The following is a 22,935-nucleotide window of genomic DNA, read 5'->3' as shown; positions in this document are numbered from 1 at the left end:
AAGCGCAATTGAAAGCGTTGGATATTTGAGGCATTGGATTTTTGTATGAGAATATATCTTTCCTTACTACTTATACTTACGACCTCCTTTTTCAAGCTTTCACTCATGTTGCTGAAGCTTAAGTCACGCCGTCATAAATCGTCATAAATGAATAATATCACTAAAGAAAGCAACACTCAATTCTCTGCGCTAATGGTTGAATGAGAGTATTTAATTAGATTTTTTATATACTTTGGAATAATTGTCATTTTTTTGGCTTTTACAGATGTGAATAAAATCGCATTTGTTTAATTTTGTATCATCAAAAAGCAATTGGTATTATTCACATGATTTCTGCTTGAAACGGAAAGATAATACCTTTTGTATCGAAATATGTCGATAGACATATATTGTGAGATTTTTCCGCAATGATGGTGCTCTTTGATGCGTTCCCCATTTCAAAGCTCCACTGCTCTCACATCAGAAGCGGACCTGAATGATAAACATAGAGTGAGCTGTAGAAGTAATATTATTAAGGAAACGAGATTATGACTCAAAATTGATACTTCAAAGATTTCTGTCGACTTTGAAGGAATATAGGATTCATTTAAAATTTGGAAATAATAAAAAATAAGAATATTATTAAAGTTATTTTGCTTAATGTCAAGATTTCCGTGAAATTCTTACAGTATTACCAAATTATTTCGGCATAATATTATAAATGTTAATGAATGAGAGTAAATTTAAGCCATCTCTTGCCCAGATATTTCACATCAGGCATCTTATTTACTTATAAATTCATAAACATTTGAATTATATTTTTATGCTTTGGATAGGTCAATTTTCTTCTTTGTAGGTGAAGATATTTAGTTGTTGTAAATTTGAAGGGATGACTTGATTTGAATATATTTATTATTTTAGTTGTTTTGTCTACAGCTATGCTCTGAATGACCGTCATAATCAGGAGATCAATTTGTTTCACCGTTGAATGTCACTAATGAATTATGACTCTATTTTCTGTTAACGAATGGTTCTTTCTCGTATATGTTTTCAGTTACTATTTTAAGTATTCGAAGAACCACATTTTATTGTCTCCAGCCGGTCCTGGCAACATAATTTTTGTTATTTCCGAAGTGGAAAATTGAATGTGCTCCCGATAAATGGAAAGGATAAATTTTTCTGCCTAGCACTGGTATCTTTAATGTAAATTTCAAGTTGCATATATATTACTTCAACTTTACCTAACGTTTTATTCATTGGAAATATTCGGAATAGTGTCGGTATAATATGGCTGAATACTTTCTTAAGGAAAATTTAAAGAAGGCTCTCTGGCGAGAGGGAAATACTAGGTCAATGGTGGTAGAGGAGTACCCAATCAATACTGATAAGGAGTTATGGCAATCGATTCCTTAAGGCACTGAGCGTGGATTTCGGGAGAAGATAGAACAGGGAAGAAGCAAAGGAAGTGCCATAAGGAAGGACATAAATTCAATGGATAGATTTAATAGGTCAGGAAAAGAACGGAGAGATAAAAATCGAGGGCATATTTATTGCACAAAAAATGGTGGAAAACAGCGGCATTTAAGTTTTGTGGGACGTAAAATAAAGAAGATATTAAAACGATCGCTTCAACGGACGTGGAAAATTGCTCCGCATTAAAAATATCGAATCGGTCGCGCCTCTATCTCTTATACACATCACTTGTAAGATTCATTCACCTTTTCCTATCGTTTTTTGAAAAGTAAAAAAAATATTTTTGGGTATGTGAAGTGAAACGTTTGATATTTTCATCATTAATCTTTTGAAACCTCCCCTAGATATTTAGTTTTTCGGGGGAAGAGGAAAACATTCAACGCAGGAAATTCCAAAATTTGCGAATCCAGTGAATTTATTAATTGGCAGACATATTTTTTGAGTTCTCTTCTGATATTAGATTTTGCTTGTTGGATTTATCGCATATAAAATTTTTACAAATAAATGTAAAATAATATAAAAATAAGCACCAAGGTTGATGCTTATTTATTAGTAACAAAGTACGTGAGATATATCCGAAGGTTGATAATTATTTTAGAATGAATTATCGGACTAATCCTTCTCTCGTAAGTTGCTAAATATTTCAACAAAGCAAACAATTTGTTAATTCCAGACTACTTAAATCATTAGCGCTGCAAATGACATCTTTCAAGACATCATAAGGTTAAATAAAGTACTATAAGGACATCATAAAGGGCGAAATATGTATATACCACGGACACTTAGTGACCCTTTGACATATTGAAGACTCCCACAAGTAACCCTAATGGTCGATAACTTTACCTAAATTCGCCTCTGGACGCTACTCCATCTTGAAAAATAAAATAAATATATGATTAAGATATAAATTAAGGTATCTAATAAATAAGACACAAATATTCTGATAAAAATTTTCTGACGCAGCATGTATTTTAAATTATTATTGCAATTGAGAAATATGAATTATTATTGCAAGATATATTTACTGAAAAAAATTCGGAGCTTTTTTCAAGAATCTTTCTCTCAACGTAGGAAAAGTATTATTTTTGGATTTTTTAAAAAATTATGGAGCCCTTGTGGTAAAGACAATATTTTTGTTGCATTTTCGGAAAGGGAAATTCGAGGCAAATCTTTTTGTAAGTTCTAACCAAGAGGCAATGTGATAATGTTTCAATTAACTTTAATCTATATCTGTAAGAAAATGTGCAGAAATATTTCGTGTCGTGGCTCCTAACTGAATTTGAATCATTATAGTTATATTATGTGATTCTGTTTTACTTGAAGTTGTGGTGTGCTTACTTTATTTTTCCATGCGAGTTTGCATACGTTAATTATAGTTGATAAAATAATAAAAGTAACATCCTCGTAAATTATCAATTGGATAAATGCATATTTTTGCTCAATAGTATGCAAAATATAATTTTATTCAGTTAATCGTGAGGTGATGCTGACGGAATGCCCAAAATGGATGCCTCTCTCCACATCATCGTCAAGATGACAGATATAACTTATTGAAAATGCGGTTCCAATTTAAGAAGTAGGTTAATTTTTTAGCATCGATACCTTTAAAATAGCCGTTACAGAAATAGTACATCAGGTTTTACGTCATCATAATTCGCGTGAATTTTTAAAGGAAATCGAGTCAAGTCCCGTTTAAAAATAAACCTTGAGTCAATGCAGGACTGTGTGACGAAGACACAATAGTCTACGTCGTTTTTGTGCGCAGTCAGCCTTTTGCGTCCCTAGACTTCTCCTTGATTAATGCCCTGGGCCAATATCTATGATCGAAATCTCAAGACGTGAACCTCGTTAAACTGTTCCAAGTAAGCGATGTATTAATAATGAAATGAGATTCTTAATAATAATTTTACCTTGAGTAACAAGCAAAAATGTAAACCAAATATATTAGCATGTCAAAGTTATATTTTCATGACCATTAAAAACAACGTCGGCTTATATCAAAGGAGCATAAGATACATGTCGGATAGCGAAGCCAAACGTTTGACAAACTCAAGGATATTCTTTAATGGTGTATAAATATTGCATATGTTATAAGAATTTTGGATTCAATGAAGGAACCAAACGGTTTACTCCATTTTATTTCACAGACCAATTACATAATTTTACTAGATATGGCGGGAAGTTACCGACGGATGTTTTATGATTTGTTGAATAAGTACTGTATTTAGATACTAAACATTAGAAGGCTATGGAGAAAATGTCATAAACGGATTCTAGAATTTACTGTAAAATGATTTTGAAATTGCTACGAAATTGGGGAAAGTAGGCTTGATAATTGTTGGGTATGTAGTTGGTTAATGTGGTGAAAATATTAGATCGAAATACTTGTGTAGGGAAGATTGGTTTTGCATAAACGTGAAATGTAAGAAAATGTAGAATATTTAGAATAGGTTTATATAGTACTTGTTAACTAAGATAGCTCGTAGTGTGATTAGGAAGGAAACAAATTGTGTGAGAAAACGGTTGAATTAAAATACAAATTTTGTAGAGGTGTCTCTGGTCTATCACAGTTGCGATTCCATAAATAGTCCAATTACACCAAAAGGTTAAGAAAAACTACGGAAGATGCCGCACCAGTAACTTTGAACGGAGTCTTCAGCATTGCAATGCAACAATTTCAGAGAGTAAAATCATTAGACTTGACCGGGATCCCAGTGTGCTATAGAAATACAGTTAATAATTTATTAAATGCATAGTAAACAAGAACATTTCATTGAATTAGTATTTCTACTAATCCCAATTTCGTAGACAATAGAATGTTACAAATGATATTAATGCAACTATGTTTACAACATGTGGAAATTTTGGCAATGGAGAAAATACGAGCCAACCGACAAAGAGGAGGAAATATTAATATATGCTAGAATGAATGGAGGCAGAAATGTTGTGGAATAGGAGAATTATTTATTTTTGTCTAATTTGTTAGGCTGTTATAATAGTGTTGTTAGTATACATGTATTATGCGCCCATTTTAAGGTCCCATAAAACTAGATGAGTCTAATTAATAAAAGAAATACATAAACTACACATTAATATTCATGTGTGGGGACAATTTTGGTATGGTAATCCGAATTTTTCCCTTTTAAACCTCCGTCGTAGAGAAATGTATTATTGCCTCTTAAAATTCTATTGTTTTCAATTTGTTAGAATTAAACGCCCATAGGAGCATTGATTTTATCAGCCTTTGCTTTGATTTTGCAAAACACCCTTCGGCAGAATTGGCAGGAGACGTTTTGACTGAAATAGAGTTCCTTTTAACTAATTTATATCCGAGTAGTCGGATGGTTTTCAACGGAACAGATTTTAGGAAGCCATAATTGACAAGCAACAGCACCATTGAATTGGATGCTTCTGAAAGGAAAATTTAATCAATAATTTCATTTCTGTGTTCAAATCTAATTTCGGTTGCGGAAGTATTATTTTCTCTCCAATCCCTGTTCGTTCTCGCTTCCAGCCCTTACGGTGTCTTTTTTCTGAGAATCGGAACCTACTGAAGAGGAGGAATGGGACGGGACTCCAGAGGTGGGACTGAATGAAATGCCAGGGGATTCCTTAATAGGCAGAATTCTGCGTACTCCTCTCACGTGGTCTTCCCTTTCTTTCGAATTGTCTTCTCGAACTTATATCTGCATCATCATCATTTTACCCTCGGCATAGGCACTTGGAATCAGTGACGACGCCTCACTCAACAAACTTCATATGCATATTTACTCTTTTACACCTCCTGTTGATTTTTTTACTTCCTAGAAATAATGTACTAATTTGGCCATCATCATGTTGGAAGAAAAATTCTGAAGACCGATTCAATTTATTTAATCACCTTTTACAAAGCTTGCGTAATAAAACACGTACTCAGTTATTTACACATGTCAACAGTTAATTTCTTTCAATAATAAAAATAAGCGATTTTTATTTGTTAACTCGAATTGGATGAGGAAATCTCACTAAAACCAGAAACATCATTCCAAAATTGTGAAAGACAAGTTCAATTAACTGAAATTGAATTCTGTTTACATATTTTTCGCTCCCATACTTATGCGTCTGCTCGCTCGAAGAGAGATTGTGATGCATTAAGGAGATACTTTTTAAGTACATCACGATCGTAGCTTTTAGTACGTATACTTATAGTTATGAGAGAAAATATGTTAAAAATATTCAATTTTCAACTGATTGAGCTTTAGAACTTAGCGTGTTGAACAATTTTTGGACGATTCCCTGTATTTTGTTCGAGTGCAAGTGTCCTTATATTACCCGAATACAATAAAAATAATCCTATTTAACTATGAAATTAATTAGCAATCGAACTGTATGCCAGCGTGCTTAACGTAGTGAATATGATTCACTAGTGTTTCTGGTAACAATTGGCTGGTCCGAAAATGAGTTCAAAATGATAAAATATGTACTACTTATATTCACCAGTAAAATCATAAATGGAGTTACATAGAAGTAACCGACGCTGATGTAGATACATATACATACATACATATATACATTATATATATATATATATATATATATACTATATATGATAGATGGAAGGAGTATATAGAAGAACTGTATGGTAAAGAACTCAGACCAACAAAGTTAGACATTGAAAAAGAAAATGACGTAGAGAAGGACAGCTTAGGTCCAGGCATACTAGACCATGAGATAGAAAGGGCATTAAGGGAGATGAAACTAAATAAGGCCGTGGGGGTAGATAACATTCCCGTGGAACTTTTAAAATGTTTAGGAAAATGTGGGAGGAAGAGGCTATATGGGCTGATCCGTAGTATTTATGAGGAGGGAATCTGGCCGGAAGACTTTGTGAGATCAGTTTTAGTTCCTATTCCGAAAAAGGTAAAGGCCACGTCATGTGAGGACTTTAGGACTATTAGTTTGATATCCCACGCAGATGAGTATATATATACATATATATATGTATATGTATATGTATGTATGCATATATATACACCAATGGTTTTATAGTATTCATGTGATGTCCCCGTGTTTTCATTAAATGTACTTATTAGGACTATAATTAGAAATCTATTCGTCGTAATCCTCTTCTCCGTTTTCTGGGAAAGAAATTAACTCGTTTTATCTATCATATCGTAAATTTATTGAAATATTCTTTAATATTCACCTAATATCTTTTGAATTCTTTCTTCAATTCTTTGCTTTAATTCTATGTAGCCTAAAAACTGCGGTTAATTGTTATGTGTCTGGAGGAAAGCATGCAATAAAATCAAAATCTATCGATCTATGATATCCGCGTTTTCCTGAGCTAAAATAAAAAGAAATGCCTTTCCTCTTTCCACTGAGTGGAGTTTACACTCATTTTATCGAATTATCTATAGTTTTTTAATACACTAATGCACCTTTAATCGTCTGTATTAGAAAATGTCCGTCTCTTCATCTGTTAATTCTAATTAGCCTAAAAGTTATAAGAAATCTCTAGATATATTTTTACGTAGTTCCTCTGCTGTACACAATACTTCTATATTTAACCAAATGATATTACCTTTGATGAAATAATTTACGCAGTATTTGTGAATGGCCGTCTACATTTTTAATGCATAATCAGCAAAATAAAGTCCTGCTATACTTGCCTGCGTGTGAAAACCTTTGGTCACTTTAGAAGGACAATATTTAGGATTTTCTATGAACGAATTCAAGGAATGATACTGCTATATTGAATGCGGAATTACAAAATCGAATTTTTCTCCTTACAGAATTATCTTTCATTCCGCACAGTGTGCCTCTGAAAATATAGTATACATTATTGAAATGATTTATTTACTAAGTTTTGATATTCGATCAGATGTCGACATTATATGTAATGTACTCGAGGCCTGATCGCTATTTTAATTTACTTTCATAGTTACAAAACGCCCAGCAAACATGGATTCTAGGGAAATGTATCAATTTGCTTGCATTTATCTTTTCTTATTTTACGGCCATGAATCGCGTGAGGAAAAAACGAATTAGCATTTGATTATCCCTTCTATTCAAATTCATGAATATTAAAATCGGTTAAGACTATATCACGGTCTCGTATATGACCCGTTATTACACTGTAATCTACGGAAAAAGATTCTTGGCTAACATCAAACCAGACAATACGCACGCTTTGCCTCAGGTTAGAAATAATGTCCTGAATTTTTATTTCAATGATTACACTCCGCAATGACTTATATTTCTTATATTTAAACTTAGTGTTTAGCTGTCATCAAATGACTTTCTTTCACTCTGAAAAAATAGTACTTAATTGATAAATTTCTCTTAATTTGAGAACATTGTTTTGAAGATTAAGATGTGCAGTTTTTTCTTGCTTCTTTCTAGTTTTCACCCACAGATGTCTTAGTGTTACATGCCATTTCTAAAGTTGCTTAAAATGGTTAATTCTGATATTTGAGAGCACAAGGGCTTGACGTATTTTATTTGCAATTAGAAGATATTATTTCTTTATCTCCTCCTGCAAGTTAGGGGTAACACTTGTTAACAGCCTCTCTTTCAGAACTTTCCTGATTATCTCTTAGAATAGTTAATTAATCTAATGCTTAATACACTTGTCAGTTCTATATATTTCCAGATTATGATTTCATGAACGTTTTATCCCTATTTATTTCGTAGCTCGTTGAGATAGATAATTCCCTAAGTAGGCCTCGTGGATGGGTTTATTTCCTACAGTAACGTTGATAGTGAATTTGCTGTACTTCAGTGTACTCTTCCCAAGCAATACCGGTATCTATTTTTGAAGAAGTATTATTCTGAAGTACCATTATTCCAACGTTTCCATTCATCAATCCAGTGTGTAATAACCTATCTATTACCCTTCGTTTTGCCAGTTTTTCAAAATGTCGACGCACACCTCTCACGTTTATGTTCCCTAAATGGCAATGGTACGGCCATCGATTTGTGTAGGGTTATTCTAAATCGCTAGACTTTTCAGCAGCGTCCCTTTCTATTTCTATTTTGCGGGTTCAATTACCTCTCTTATCTAGGCAGGGTAATTGAAAAGAGAGAGAGAGAAAGGTGAATTTCAAAATTGTCGGAATAATTAAACGTTGGGTTCCTGTAGTCCTCTGTATCATAATGCTAAATTGCTTTGATTTACTACAGCCGTTCGTTTAACTAAATGAGCTTTTCTTTACGTGACCATTAGTGCAAAGAAATGTTCTTCCTCTTTTGACTGCACCAGGCGCTTTATGGGGTCACGTGACCTTCATGACGTTCCTTATCATTCGCGAGGTCTATCTCACCTTAAATTATTACCTGTTTGCCCCTTTCCGAATACTGCAGCTCACTATCCACGTCAGCTTGTTCATCGAGCACACTGGTACGCTCGCTTATATGCAGGCTCTACATGCACACGTCGACCCACATTCCGCAACTCGGTGGGCGAACTGGGTAGCTTTAAGCATAGCCCCAAGAGCCGCATGTTATTGACTCCCTGCCTAAAGTCCTTCAGTTTTCCCTTAACGATTATTTAGTTCTTTCTTTCTTCCTCAATACGCCATTGCCTCATTTTTTCACAAATCACCTACATTCTCTTAGGTTTCCTCAATTCACAATTTCAGCTCATATGTTCATATGAAACCAGCCAATAAATAACAATATCTAACCCTCAGTAGTTGCCATTATTCGCACACCGCGTGGCGTACCTTCCACTCAACGATTTCTCTCCATTTTAGAACCCCTCATGTGTAATAAACCCGATTCCCTTAACAAATTTCTTCCCAGTCTGAATGCTTATCTCTTCCGCCGTGAATACATATGAGTCTCTCTCAAACAAAAAAAAATCCATAAACATTCCCGCTTCGACAATTTTTCCGCTGACAGCAGGCCGTATACCTCTTTCTTACCAGTTATATAATCCCTCAAAGTATTTTTACAATTCTATCAAATAGTAAAATCAGTAGAAAACTGCCCAAGTGCCTGCCTCTCTTTAAATGTTCCTCCAACTGTGGTGAATGTTTTCAACATCACAAGGCCTCCTTTTGAATCCCACGAAATTCCCAAAATCCGGCTGCCTCATTGCATTATCTCTAGACGTAAAACTTGGCCCGATCTCACCACACCTCTCAGCTCTATCCCGGGGGAATTCCCATGTTTTCACAGCCCTTTTTAACAACTACTGCGTGACAGGATATTTCTCTTTTTTTCTGAAAGTGCAATTTGTTCTTTTCACATAGTCATTACACCACATATAAAAAAAATGATTTCTCAATTACCACGCATATCACATTTCATAAGCTCTTCTTCCTGAATTCCCGCAGACACACTATTAAAAATCTCAATTTCGTCATGGTCATTTAAATCCATCTTATCCACGCAATTACACCCTTTTACCAGATAATGTAATGCGTAGCTGCCTTGAAAGGCTATAATTCACTTATTTTCAGGAAATTTCACTGCTCTTAGAGGATTAGTGTATGTTTGAGAATAATTGTCCTCTTCATTCCTAACATTCACCCTCTGACCTCATCTCACATTCATGTCACTTTCTCTTCTGCTCTTCTCTTGCTCATCTTCTCAGAACTTTCTCTCCCTACCCACGCTGTCTGTACTACCGAAATTATACGGCATCCTAAGGTTATGGGCCTTTTTTGTGTTGTTTCATTATTTTTCCTCGCACAGTTTGAGTATTTTCACATTACCAAGCCGTATTACCACGGCACGCGTTTCATGCAGTTTATAAAATTACGTTTCAACCGCGAGGTGTCCACAGTGGCGATCGTAGAAAAAAATGGACTCTTATTCCTTTTCTCTATGACGCTCTCCTATTATCAGCACGTCTCCTTTATCGGAATAATTTTGTTTTTCTCACCCACACTTAAAAACCACGCCCTGCTCGTTTGTTTCTCCTAACTACCCCATCCGAAAATCTACCACAGTACGATCGGTGGGCGGGCAAGGAAGGAATTGTGCCTTGCAAGTCAGAGAGGACAGAGAGAGAGAGAGGGAGAGAAAGAGAGAATTGGGATTAGGAGGAGAGAGTGAGAGAGAGACAGATAGCGAATAGCGAGAGAGATGGTGGAGAGGAAGGTCGGGAGAAGGAGAGAGAGTAGTGCTATTGACTGAGATGGGAAGCAGAGGGTTTCGGTGGTGGGATGGTCCACGGAGGAGGGGGAGCGATGTTAGAGCTGAGTGGGAGGGAATGAGCCGTCAGAGGGCAGGGAGTAAGGGACATGGGAGATGGTCGCGTCTTCTTTGAGAGGGGGGGAGGAAAGGGAAGTTAAAAGGGGGATGGAAAGACGGATGGTGTGGGAGTTGAAGAGGAGAGTGGAAGGGTCGCGAGAGAGTTGGAAGGAGGGGTGTTCGCCCGAGGACCCCTTAATCGGGATTCCTTCTCGTCCACTCGTTCGGTGGCGTTTAGGGCTGAGAGGAGGAAAAGGAAAAGGGGGGGCTACGGAACACCAGTGAGCAGAATCGGCGTTCGGGGGAAGGGGATGGAGGCTGGGTGGCGCCGGATGGATGCTTAGAGAAAGAGAGGACCCTTAATTTGAAAATGCCCTGAGGGGGATAGGGACGGACTAGAGGAGGGGGCGGGAGCTAAATAGGGTCGCGGGAGGGTAGAGAGGGGTAAAGAACCTTTTAATGCCATGCGGTCTCTTTCGCCCATCACATTTCTCCTCTTATTTTATTCCTTGGCGAATTAATTAAGCTATTCATCAGGCGGCCGGTCCGTTGAATTTTAATACAAATATTTTCGTGGGAGGCCGTAAGGGATTAGGAAAGAATGCCATGGCCAATTTTGCATTATTTATTTCGTGCTTTTTATTCACTAATTTCTAGAATCCAGAGGATGATGTTTCAATATTTCGCTTATTTTCTCTCCCCAAGGTTTATGTGTTCAATGCTAAATAGTTTGCTTTGCGGAAATTCCATTTTCCTTTTCTCTCTGCGTTTGGGAGTCATGTGGAAGGGCTTGCCTACGCCTCTATTTTGGATGGGGCAGGGGTGAAATTTCAATGTGCGGGATTTTATTCGCTTGCCATTTTCATTGGCGATAGAAATAACAGACATATTGTAACATGGATAATATTATTAAGTGAATTCTGACGCCATTATTTCACCTTGAATTTTGAATGATTTGGGTAAATGGCCACTCGCATTAGTTACTGCAGAGTTTTGATATAAACTCTCACTATTACATTAGGGTACTAAATCCATTGAAACGTCGGAGGGTATCAGATTTCACTTGCTGGCTACTAGTTAGACGGGAAAAGGAAAGGAATGCGCGTAAGAATAGATCTTTGACTAATGTAACCGATCCAATTTTTAGTATTCAACGCGTGGAATGAATTTCAATTTCCTATTTCAATCGGTAGTCAGGCAAGAAACCCTTAGACAATATTAATCGATAATGTGGCTAAATTTTAGAGCATTTTATGTGTATTTATTTTTAAATTGAATTTAATAATGCTATATGTTTGCCATAAAACACTCACTACCCACTAAACATTTTAAGGTTATAGTAGGGGTTGTGTGTATTCATGGTAAATATATTATTAGTGCATTAAGAGGTGTCTCTTTGCTGGTTTTTTCCAAAACTTATATACGCCTTCCTTTAACGAAAACATTTCCAATTTGTACCGTTAATTTATGAAGTTAGTTTTAGATTGTTTTTTTTCCAAAAGGATTTGTAATAGAAATTATTATTACGGGTTGATTTTTTTCTAGAAAGGGTTAACCTTGAAACGAATATAAAGTAAAAAATCGAGAATCGTTTTCATCTGTTGTATTTTCCCATATGAAAGGGCTTCATTTCCATAATCCGGTTGTGTTGTTATATTTATACAAATATTCATTTCAATAAGTTCTATTTCCTGCCACTTGTAGAAAATTGGTTTTTGGAAACTTTCTATATTCTATGCACAAATCTGAAAGTTTAGATTAAATATTGTCTTCTGGTTAATTTGTTGGGCTAATACTTGTAACATAAACGGGTTTTAAACCTTCTTGGCCTCTTGGCCCGAGGCTGCATGTTTGTGTGAGAACTTACATGTTTGTTTAAAATTCGTAAAACCTACTGCAAGCTCGTGTCTTAGTTTGAATACAATGTAATATATATGTGCCTTTAAAATTTCTACCAAAACGTAAATATATTAAATTCTTTTCCTAATTTACATTTCCTCTTGCAGAAAGTTATATATGAGGTATGAAAATCAAAGTGGGTGCCTTTTAGGTATATTAGATGCTTTAGCGAGGTAATTGGTATGATTTATACGATTGAAGAAACCTTTTTTGAGGAATTTGAAACTAAAACTACGGCCTTTCATCATAGTCCATGCATTCGGTAGTGATATCTACGCATCTAAACCGCCGTATCTGACATTGAATCATATATTTATATACTTTATGTAAATATGGTCGGTTTGAGCTATTGATTATGCATGCATATGTTACAATGCAACAATTTCAGAGCGTAAAAATAATTCGGCTTGACCGGGATCCCGGTTGTTGTTGTTGCATTGTGATGCACACTTAGCGGATGACTCCGTTAAAAGTTACTGGCGCGGCATCTTCTGCAGTTTCTTGGAATTTGTCATGCATATCTGAGAATACCTTTGTAATATTCAGAGTGTATTTTCAACCAAAATATAATGAACGAGATATCTTTTTGAGATGATTTTCACTTTTATTTTTTCTGAAAAGAAACTTTAAATGCATTAGTTTTTATCAGGACGACAGAATGATCATGCAATTCTAATGAAAACTCTAATCTGTCGGAAAAGTATGTGAAACTGTCGGATTATCAAAGGAAAATTTAACTAAAAAAATAAATTAATCAAATTAATTTAGTCGATAATTCAACTCTTAACCACTTTGGTTGGGCTAGATTTAATTAAGTACTATAATTTAATTTTATAATAAGACATTTGATATAGTTGGTTAGACATATAGAAATATATCACTCCAATGTATTTAGACCGTTGCATAAATTTACTTACAAGCCTTAGAGAAAAAATAGGAAATAATAAATTTTTCATTAATGGCATTGAATTTTTTCATAAATAGAATTATTAAATGTTCTTTGCCTATTGAAAATATAGTACTTTGTTTATGGTCATTTTATAGTTCCACAACGAAGAGAATTGAGAATTATTCTACGGAAAATAACATAGTAGATCATTTACAGTTGTCCCACGTATAAAAATCGTTTAAGCTCTCGGTAGGCTCAATAGTCGGTAAAAAGGTAACAGTCGTAATCATGCGTTATGTGACTGAGACAAAGTGCACTTCAGTGCATCTTCAGTGCATGTTCATATTCTGGAGAAAATCGTTTGAGCAATTGATATGCGTTCTGTGTCCTATATTTGCTTCAATTTAAAAATGAGTTCTTCCAACCGTAATTTTAACCGAGTTTTCCTTCCAACAAAATGCAGGTTGTTAATTTATTTAATTTGATTTAAATAAGGACAACAAAACAAATGATGGTATTCACCGCGTTGGTAGAATGCCAGCCTTCATATAATTGTTTTCGGTTGCAGTGATGCCCTCACTGAATGGGAAGTAGGTCGAATCCTGGTTTCCCGTCACCAAGCTCGAACGCTAAGTAGTATGTAATCGATCCCACGTTCATGACTTGGAGAGCGTGGGTTGCTGTGCATATTTGTTACTTTTCATGCCTATCTGGAGCAAATATTCTGCACTGCAAGCGAACGCTAATTAGATGCCATAGAGTTCCCTCCGAATTCCATTTCATTTTTAGAAATATCTTCATTGCAGATGCTTGCCAATGGAAGTGCTCGTAGGCGTTGGATTGTCCTACAACGGGTTCATTGAAGCATTAAAGCCCTAAGAACTTGATGCGTAATTCTTAGATTAACGACTTCGGCAGAGTCATTCTGACAAAGGAATGGGGTTATTTTTGGAAGAAAAATGAAGTATTTGGTATGTTTCTATTTCACTTTTTGGTCTTGAAAAACAGAACCTAAAACTGTTAGGAAAATGCCAGTTTAGTTAACGCAATTCCGTATTAAAACTCCTGGTAAAAGATAGGCTTTGTGGCTGCTATGCGAGCGATATTATCGTCTACTTTCTCTGCGTTATCCCTTTGTACACGTAAGTAATGTCAACAGTGAATGATAGTATTCAGAAAAATGTGCATTAAATTATATATTTGTAATTACTCATTCAAGACTATTTACTCGTCAAGTAAAAGATGAATATATTGAAAGGAGTGTTAGGGGCATATAAACATGTCATTATAATATCATTGATGAAAGCTCTTTTGTAGCTCTTGTAGAGTTCGTTAAACCCATTTTTCAGGAAATATGTAATCACTCTCCAAGTCCACTATGATAGGTTTTCATAAAAAAATCGAAAAAATAATTCTATTGAACTCGAATTCTTTTAGGACTGTTTCATCAATCATTTAAAATTTATTGGTACTTAATCAATTTATCTAATTAAGTGGAACTGTTAATTAAATATTTATTTTTTGGCCTATTATGGAACAATAGTGAAACCTTTCCTTCTTATGAATTTCCTCATAAATTTCTATATTAAATGTAGGCATTAGCCTAAATTGGTAGCAATGGTTGATTATGTTGTTTTCCCAGGAAGATGTGGTGCCTAAAAAATAAATCACAAAGCTTGGGTGGAATTTGCTGTTTTATAAATTGAAATACCAAGTATTTGACTTTTTTAATTCAAAGAAATGGCTCGATAAAATTTAATGTGGCAGAATTTGTTGGTTAAAGATTAAGTTGGACTTTAAATAAACGTTTTTTTTCTAAATTTTCATGTTCAATCACAGTGAACCTATTAATATACTCTTTTCTGTAATTTAAATACCCACCGCAACCATTCTAAGCATTCACTATCCGATTCATCCCATTATTATGTGGATTTAGAATTACTATACCAACCCCTGAAAGTATCATACTCTCCTAAGCATTGTTAAAATTAATTTTCTCCAGTTTTGATGTGACATTCTGCTCATTTACTTACATACTAGTACCTATATAGTTTTCAACGGTAAAAGTGAATGAGTTAATAGAAAATATTTAAAAAATCAAAGCGAATCCGTAGGGAGTATTAAAAAAACATACGGACTCGCCTAACAGAGGATTATTACAAGATAACTGAGATAATCTTGCAGAATTGCTACGGTGTGTGAAATTTGCGTATTTGGCATACCTTACTCTGACCCACCTGCAGTTTCCCGGAAATATTTAATTGTGGAAAACATACACTGGGCAACTGCAGATGCCCAGCAGCTTAGTCTGTATTTGTACTGGGAATTTTCTAGCGGATACCAAACGCTAGAGACATAACCGGCCATGTGTAATAAATAGTTTGATTGAAAATGTATGCTAGATTTTATACGATTCCAAATTTAATGGCATTTACATATTCTATTTTAATAATTATAAATATTTTGCATAAAAATAGCGGTGATAAATTTTACATGTACCTATCAATTTTATTGTCATCAATTGGTAATTTGAAATACGCCGTAAATAAATGTCGCTTACACGAAATTTAAAAATAAATGTGACCCAATGTTTTGTTAAAGCTCCAAAGTGATATTTATGATATAATTTTCAGATTCAGTCGGGAGGGACAAACAAGATAAAAGGCAATTGCGTACTGTGGAATCATGAGTAAATATTTCTGTAAACTTTCATGAGAAACTTTTGACGGATATACTTCTTTTCTCAAGCCGTGATGATTAATGGCTGAAACAAATCGCATCTTGCAAATTAAGGTTTCAGAGTCTCCCAAACATTCTCTTCAATATTTTACCTTTAAAATAATGTCTTATAATTTATTAAAGAATCGCCCCTGAACGCCTTTAATGCGATCTATAACGAATAACATTTTTTAGTTTCCTGGAATGATACATTCTTTGTTGGGGTGAGAGGTCTGTGCCATACGTTTATTTCCTGGTTTTTCAAAAGTTTTTATGTGCATACAATTCCTCGGGTGCACCTTGCATGGTAAGAAAACAAGATATAAAATATATCACTTCGTACAAATCTATATATTGATGTGATGTGGCATTTATATACGTCAAAAGCCGGATAATGTAAATTGGGGGCCAAGAAAAAGAAAAAAAATGGTTGTCTGCTCGGGAAAAGACATCAAAATAAAATACGAAGAAAAACCGAAATAGTTAGATAAGGTTTAGGAAGGGAAAAAAGGTTGTGGTAAGAGTGGGAGTTAACGTTTGAATAGATGCTCTAGGGAGGAGTTGAGGGAAAAAATGGTGAGCCCACCCATGTGTGAAAGAGATGAAAAGATTCGGAGGAAATGAAAAGAGAGGATCTCAGAGCAGTGAGGGGCTTATCTCGTAAAAACGAAAATAGCACTCACATTTTTTTCATAGAAACCACGCCCCGGGGCGCAGAAAAAAATTGACTGACGTTTACAACTCCAGTAATTGTTTGTCCACATCCTTTCGTGTAGAATAAACGGGAAATATCCTGACCATTATGCAGCATCGATGCCAAAGGGAAATGATGAGAAATATTGCGTTGTCTTTGGACATACAATGACATTTCAAGTATAAATTGTGAGCCATGTTTTGAGAGTTATGTCATTAATTGATGTTATGCAGGCGACTACACATATAAAATGTTAAATAGCAGGGTAATTATTTTCATGATCAAAGCGTAAAAGCAAACTGTTTCAGTTAATCAATAAGGTCCTTCAAGAAAGCTTAGTGGAGCTTTTAAAAACTTATACAAGTTTCAAAACCTAAAAGAAAAAATTTTGATCGTTAATTCTGCAAATTTCAGGAATCAACCGTGCCGTGCCAGTGGGAAAATGATTTCAAGTGATTTCTGCGATACGTAATAATTGGGTTCTTGACTAAAACTATTACAAACTTGCGGTGTGCTTTATACTTAAAGAAGAACGTAATACAGGACATCAAAGGCCAAAGGCTGTCAAAGGCCATCAAACTGGATCGTAGAGTTTCAATGTGAATGAAACGAAAGTAGCTCACTAGATGAACTAAGATTCTTCTCTGGTCATCCGAATGCCAAATTATACATTAAAGATAATGCAAAGACAGACATTGGGTGTTTTTTTATCATTGAAATCGGAGAAATTATGCAAATCCCGCCTTAAATCAACAGATTAACCGCTTATTACCAAGTGCCGGATACCATTTTATCTTTTTCAATTACATCCACAGTGCAGGGAGATGAAAACATGAATACAGTAAGTCATGTCAACTCTTTATAAACTTTCTCTTCTTCCTCCTTAGTAGCTAATTCCCTAACAAACCTTACCACGCATTAAAGGCGGGGATCAGAATCATTTACGTGCAATATTGTCTTTTGTCATTTATTTTAACATTTAGTTTTAAATATTTCAAAAAGTTAAATTGAAATTATTCTGGTAAACTATTCTCAGATTGTAGCAGAATTTCCGGATAGCCGTCAATATTCCTCAGAAATCTCAGGCAGAATCTCCATCAGTTTTCCCATTGAGCTACTATAAATCAATACGGAATATTCCTCGCCTACAAAGTTATCCTCTGGCCCCTTTCGTCTTCAAATGATTTTCTTCTATTTATATTGTTTATTTACTTATGCTATATTTGTATTCTTTATTTATTTTTTAGTACATTATCTTCCATCTATTAGATAGAAGGTAGTATACTCTCTATCTTCTTCTATATGAATAGAAGAAGATAGAAATCTTCTTCTACATGAATAGAAGAAGATAGAAATCTTCTTCTATTCATATTCTATTTTTAGTATATTTTATAGTATATTTATTATTTATCTATTATTGTTATATTTTATACTGTTTTTATTTATTTTATAGCGTTATTATTTATTTATTTTCTATTATTATAATTCTATATTTACGAAACCCACAATTCCAAAAAAATGAGCGTCGTAAATGTGTACATTTTTCGTTATTTTTCTACTATAAGGAGAATGGGGAATCAGAAGAAATATTCATAAGAGACAAGCTGTATGAGTGACGGCTAAAAATGGCTATTTTAAGTGAAACACATTCAAAAACCATTGAAATTGGCTTTTTCCATTCGTCATTGAGTTGATGAAAATTGTATGTTGTTGTGGATTGTTTCCTAACCTATACGACCTCTACCTATATATCTATATTGTTGTTTCTATGTTTTTCGTAATGTTTCAGCTAAGAATAACCCATACAACTTTAAATTTTAAAAATGCAGTTTTGTGATAATGCTGGTAAAACTACTCAGACTTAGCCTTTGGTAGACTTGATAAAATTAGATTCCAATAAATTTTTGCAGGCTACGCTCTTTCAAAATTACCAATTCTGAAGAAATATCACACTCATATAACTAATATACTCAAAGTTTGATCGCGAATAACGTCCATTATCATGTGTTTCGAAACCTTTTTCCCATTACTTTTTATCTCAACTTGTAAAATGTGCGCGGGTGGAATGTATTGTACGGTGAGGTTTCTAAGGCCGCATCCTGACGGATCACAATTGGTCCTGCCCCCGGAGAATTTCCTTTGGATATATCCGAAGCATGCAACTGAATACGTCCACTATTTTTTCACCCCGACCGTCATTCCCGTTTCTCTCCGCTATCTTCCCCTCCGCCGTTACCCGACTACCTTCGAAATAACTCTCACCCGTCGTTTTATTCGTTGGACGTCGCGGTCCGAGTTAGCAAAATTGAGTCGGCCGAAGCTATTTATTTTCTTTTTATAATCCGCCCTCCTCCTCTCACCCCCTTCAATCATCCGAAATCCATTCGCCAGCTGACCGTTTCCAGGCCTAGATCCTTTGTCATGCAGAAAGCGCAGGATCTGGGGAACTGGATCACACCGGAGGGATGGGCAGGTTTAGCGTCGTCGGTGGGATCAAGAGCTGAAGCGGTCGGAAAAAATTCGGCGCTGCGTTGCGTAGTTGAACTGGGAACAGTTTGCGATATTGGATGAAATAATTTTTTTCCATCATGTTTGCTGTGGTAATAATGAAGAAGTATGGAGTGAGTTGATTGATTTGGGTTGTGTTCTGGTTCGGCGATGGAAGGGTAATCATTTAACATCATAATTTACTTTCACATTCACAAATCGATTCAAAATATCCTATGTAGTCAGCGCACTACGTTCTCCAAACAGTTTTTCTTTTTATCACCAAAGATAATGGGTCCATTATGATAAGTTATTTCATTTCACAGATTAATTGTAAGTTTTTCTCCCTACCTCTACCGGGCTAAATGAAGGAATAGTCCCGGATTCATCTCATCTTGCTGTTTACTCGTAAACACATACTTATTATTTAGATTCATTATAAGCTAGAATGAAATTAATAGGTATAAAGTACACATATTTATGAGAATAAGCCGAGGTAGTTTATTAATTTTCTGCAGTGATCAAATTCAAGAGTGAAAAAAATCCACCGAATTCCTAATTTGAGCGTCGCTTGATAATTGTTTCGTGAAAATTGCATTAAATTGCGAAGAGAAAACACTTATTTATGTATAATTCTTTATTCCTGCAATGGTTCCAGCCACACAGAAATAACTCAATTCTTCCATATTTTAATGATAAAAAAATCCGGATGCTTCATGGAAATTCTCATCAGTTTTAATAGACTTGAGTCATGAAGGCAGCATTCAATATTGAGAATTTTACCTAGGCACGTATCAGCCGAGTATACTTGTTAACCTTGAGCACTAGTGGATTTGTAATTGAAAGATTGCACCAGCAGGACAACTTCAAAGAGAAAACACTACTTACAAATTTTAGTACTAGTTCTTCTATTGCGCGATAGAAAATCTTAACACAATCAAACCTAGGCCCATTTATCTTTTGTTCAAACTCAATGTTGAACGCTTTAATCGTGTGCATCCATAGTTTCAAGATGTTGGTAAGCATATATTTGCGTAGCGTCACAAATATATGAGTATGCATTCATTACATGACCTCTAGTTATTTTCTAATAATTTTTAAGAGTGGTACGCATAAAAAAATGGGTACGTACACTATCGTTACATGGATTTTGACCTGTATATAATCAGTTAATAATATGTTACTTCAGGTATTCCCCAGGGAAGGGTTATCGAACCTCTTTTATTCCTAGTGTACATTGACGACATTGACTCCGTAGTCACTAGTAAGATAAGTTTATTTGGCGACGATGCGGTGGTTTACCCTGATCCTGAGGACACAGCAGGTTTTTTCAGATGACTAAATGCTATACAACGCTGGTGCAACACTTGGAAATTAGAATTGAAGTTAAAAAATTGCGTAGTGATAAATTTGTGAAAAATGATCAATTTCCACACGAAAGCCTACTGCATCTGGAACACCAAAATGGAATGTGTAGGCTCAATTAAATACCTACGAGTCACTCTAAGTCACGATCTCTCCTAGGCGAAACACATACGGGAAATATTTGTGGACAAGCTACCAAAAAATTAGTTTTTATTCGAAGAGTACTTGGTAAATGTGATGAAAGTGTCAAAGAGAAATGTTATCCGTCATTGGTTAGGCCTCATTTAGAATATGCTGCAGGTATATGGGATCCTCACGAAGTTGGATTAATTACCGAATTAGAACGCGTGCAGCGTAGAGGAGCTATATTTGTAAAACGTTGTTATGATAAATTTAGTTGGGTATCCAAAATGTTAGAGCAGCTAGGCCAGGAATCACTCACAGAGCGAAGGTTAAATTACAGATTCTAGGTTGTTTAAATTGGAAGGGCGTCTATTTAGCAGTGATGTTGAAAATATATTGATACCCCCATCGTGCTACCTAGGAGAGATTATGCTAGTAAAATTGTAGAGATTAAGTGTAGAACAGGTGGATTTAATACGTCATTTTTTCCACGAACGATAGGGCATCATAATATGTAACATTGTTCGACCGCGGTAGGGTGATGTTTGGGTAAAATTATTCCAGTGTGTATTCATCCCCTGCCACACACCCAGGTTATATATGAATTAAAATTAAAATGAATATAGTCAGTTATCTCCTCTTCATTAGGGTTTTAAATATAAATACTCGTCCCCTGGAGCATAAAAATTCATTGCCTGAAAAACATCCACCCCTTAGGAAAGCTAGTGAGCTCACAGCAATATGTGGCTCAGTTTTCGAATTTAATTAAAGGAAGAATATGATAAAATATGAATGTAACCTTGGAAATTATTCATAACGGATTTTAACACCGATATTGCCCGGCACTTTTGAACGAGATTCTAAACCACGAATTGAAGATTATTTCGCGAGCGCTCTCAGTATGAGTCATCGTATATTCTGATTTACGAATTCCGCGAAAGCCATTTTTTTCACTGCAAAAAGACTGCAGTACGGTTAATAATTAAAAACTGAATAGGTTTTTAGAATACGTGGTTTACAAGCTATTTTATTTCGTGCAGGGGAATGAAAATTCATACAATATTGACAACGACATGTTTGGATTGAAATACACGTCATTTCTGGGCGGACGATATAATTTAATACCCGCGTTAAGTTAAAGTTTTAAGCAATGATTACCTTGTCATTGAACACCACCAAGTTTCTAAAGAAGGTTCTCACTTATGGGCAATCAAAAGGCTGGGAAAGTTGATTGGAGTTCGTGCGGAAAGGAAGTACGGAGCGGAGAGATAGATAAAATGCGGTGAGGGGTTGGGTGTACTGGAGGGGTAAGAGTGTGGTCGTAAGGTTGGGAATAGGGTTTCAGGGCACGCGCGAGATAACAGTGCGGCTGTACATGGAGGAATCAGATTCGTGGATGTATCCGCTGAAAAACCTTACCCTTCAATAGATCAGGAAATAGACCTTAGGTATTAACGTAAAACTGTGCCAATCATTGTTAGATGATTACTCTTATAGGTCAAGGACTGCGGAACTAAGGAATAACCATGTTTTTGATCTCAGTCTTGTCTCCTGTAGCATTTGTGTGTGACGTGGTGTACCCATGATCACCAAAGTTCATGAAACGATTCACAGCATTGTTTAAACAAAATGGCCGCAGTGAATTCGTTTTTCATCATTGGATCAAGTACATACGGTCAAAATTTACTCCATTAGATGCGTGACGGACGAATGGTAGAAATTCGGTCAAAAACATACGATTACATTTTATAAGTATACTTACATGTGTAGAACAGGTTCATATAATTACTCATGTGCCTTAATGTGCCTCAAATCTTCTCTGGCGTTACTCAATAGCAAAAAATAGTCTTATATCACACCCTTAATCTGATATAATTCCTTACCACACGAATGTAGGTAATCATGTACGATAATTACAATAGCCTAAAGAACAAATGACACCGAATCAAAAATAAGTGGCTATTTAAGTCGAACTTCCAGTCGAACGCCGTCAAGGTTGCTTTCAGTGGTAAAGATTTGTACTGTTTAAGAGTTTGGCTACTTGAAATTCATCCATTCCAGGATTTATTTTTGAAAGGTATGATGAGTGTTATTTAAGACAGTATCTACCGTTTAGGGTTTACAT

Source organism: Hetaerina americana, unplaced genomic scaffold (genome assembly GCF_022747635.1).
Source record: "Hetaerina americana unplaced genomic scaffold, ioHetAmer1.1.p SCAF_6, whole genome shotgun sequence".
Classification (NCBI taxonomy): domain Eukaryota; kingdom Metazoa; phylum Arthropoda; class Insecta; order Odonata; family Calopterygidae; genus Hetaerina; species Hetaerina americana.
This window is presented reverse-complemented; position numbering follows the sequence as displayed.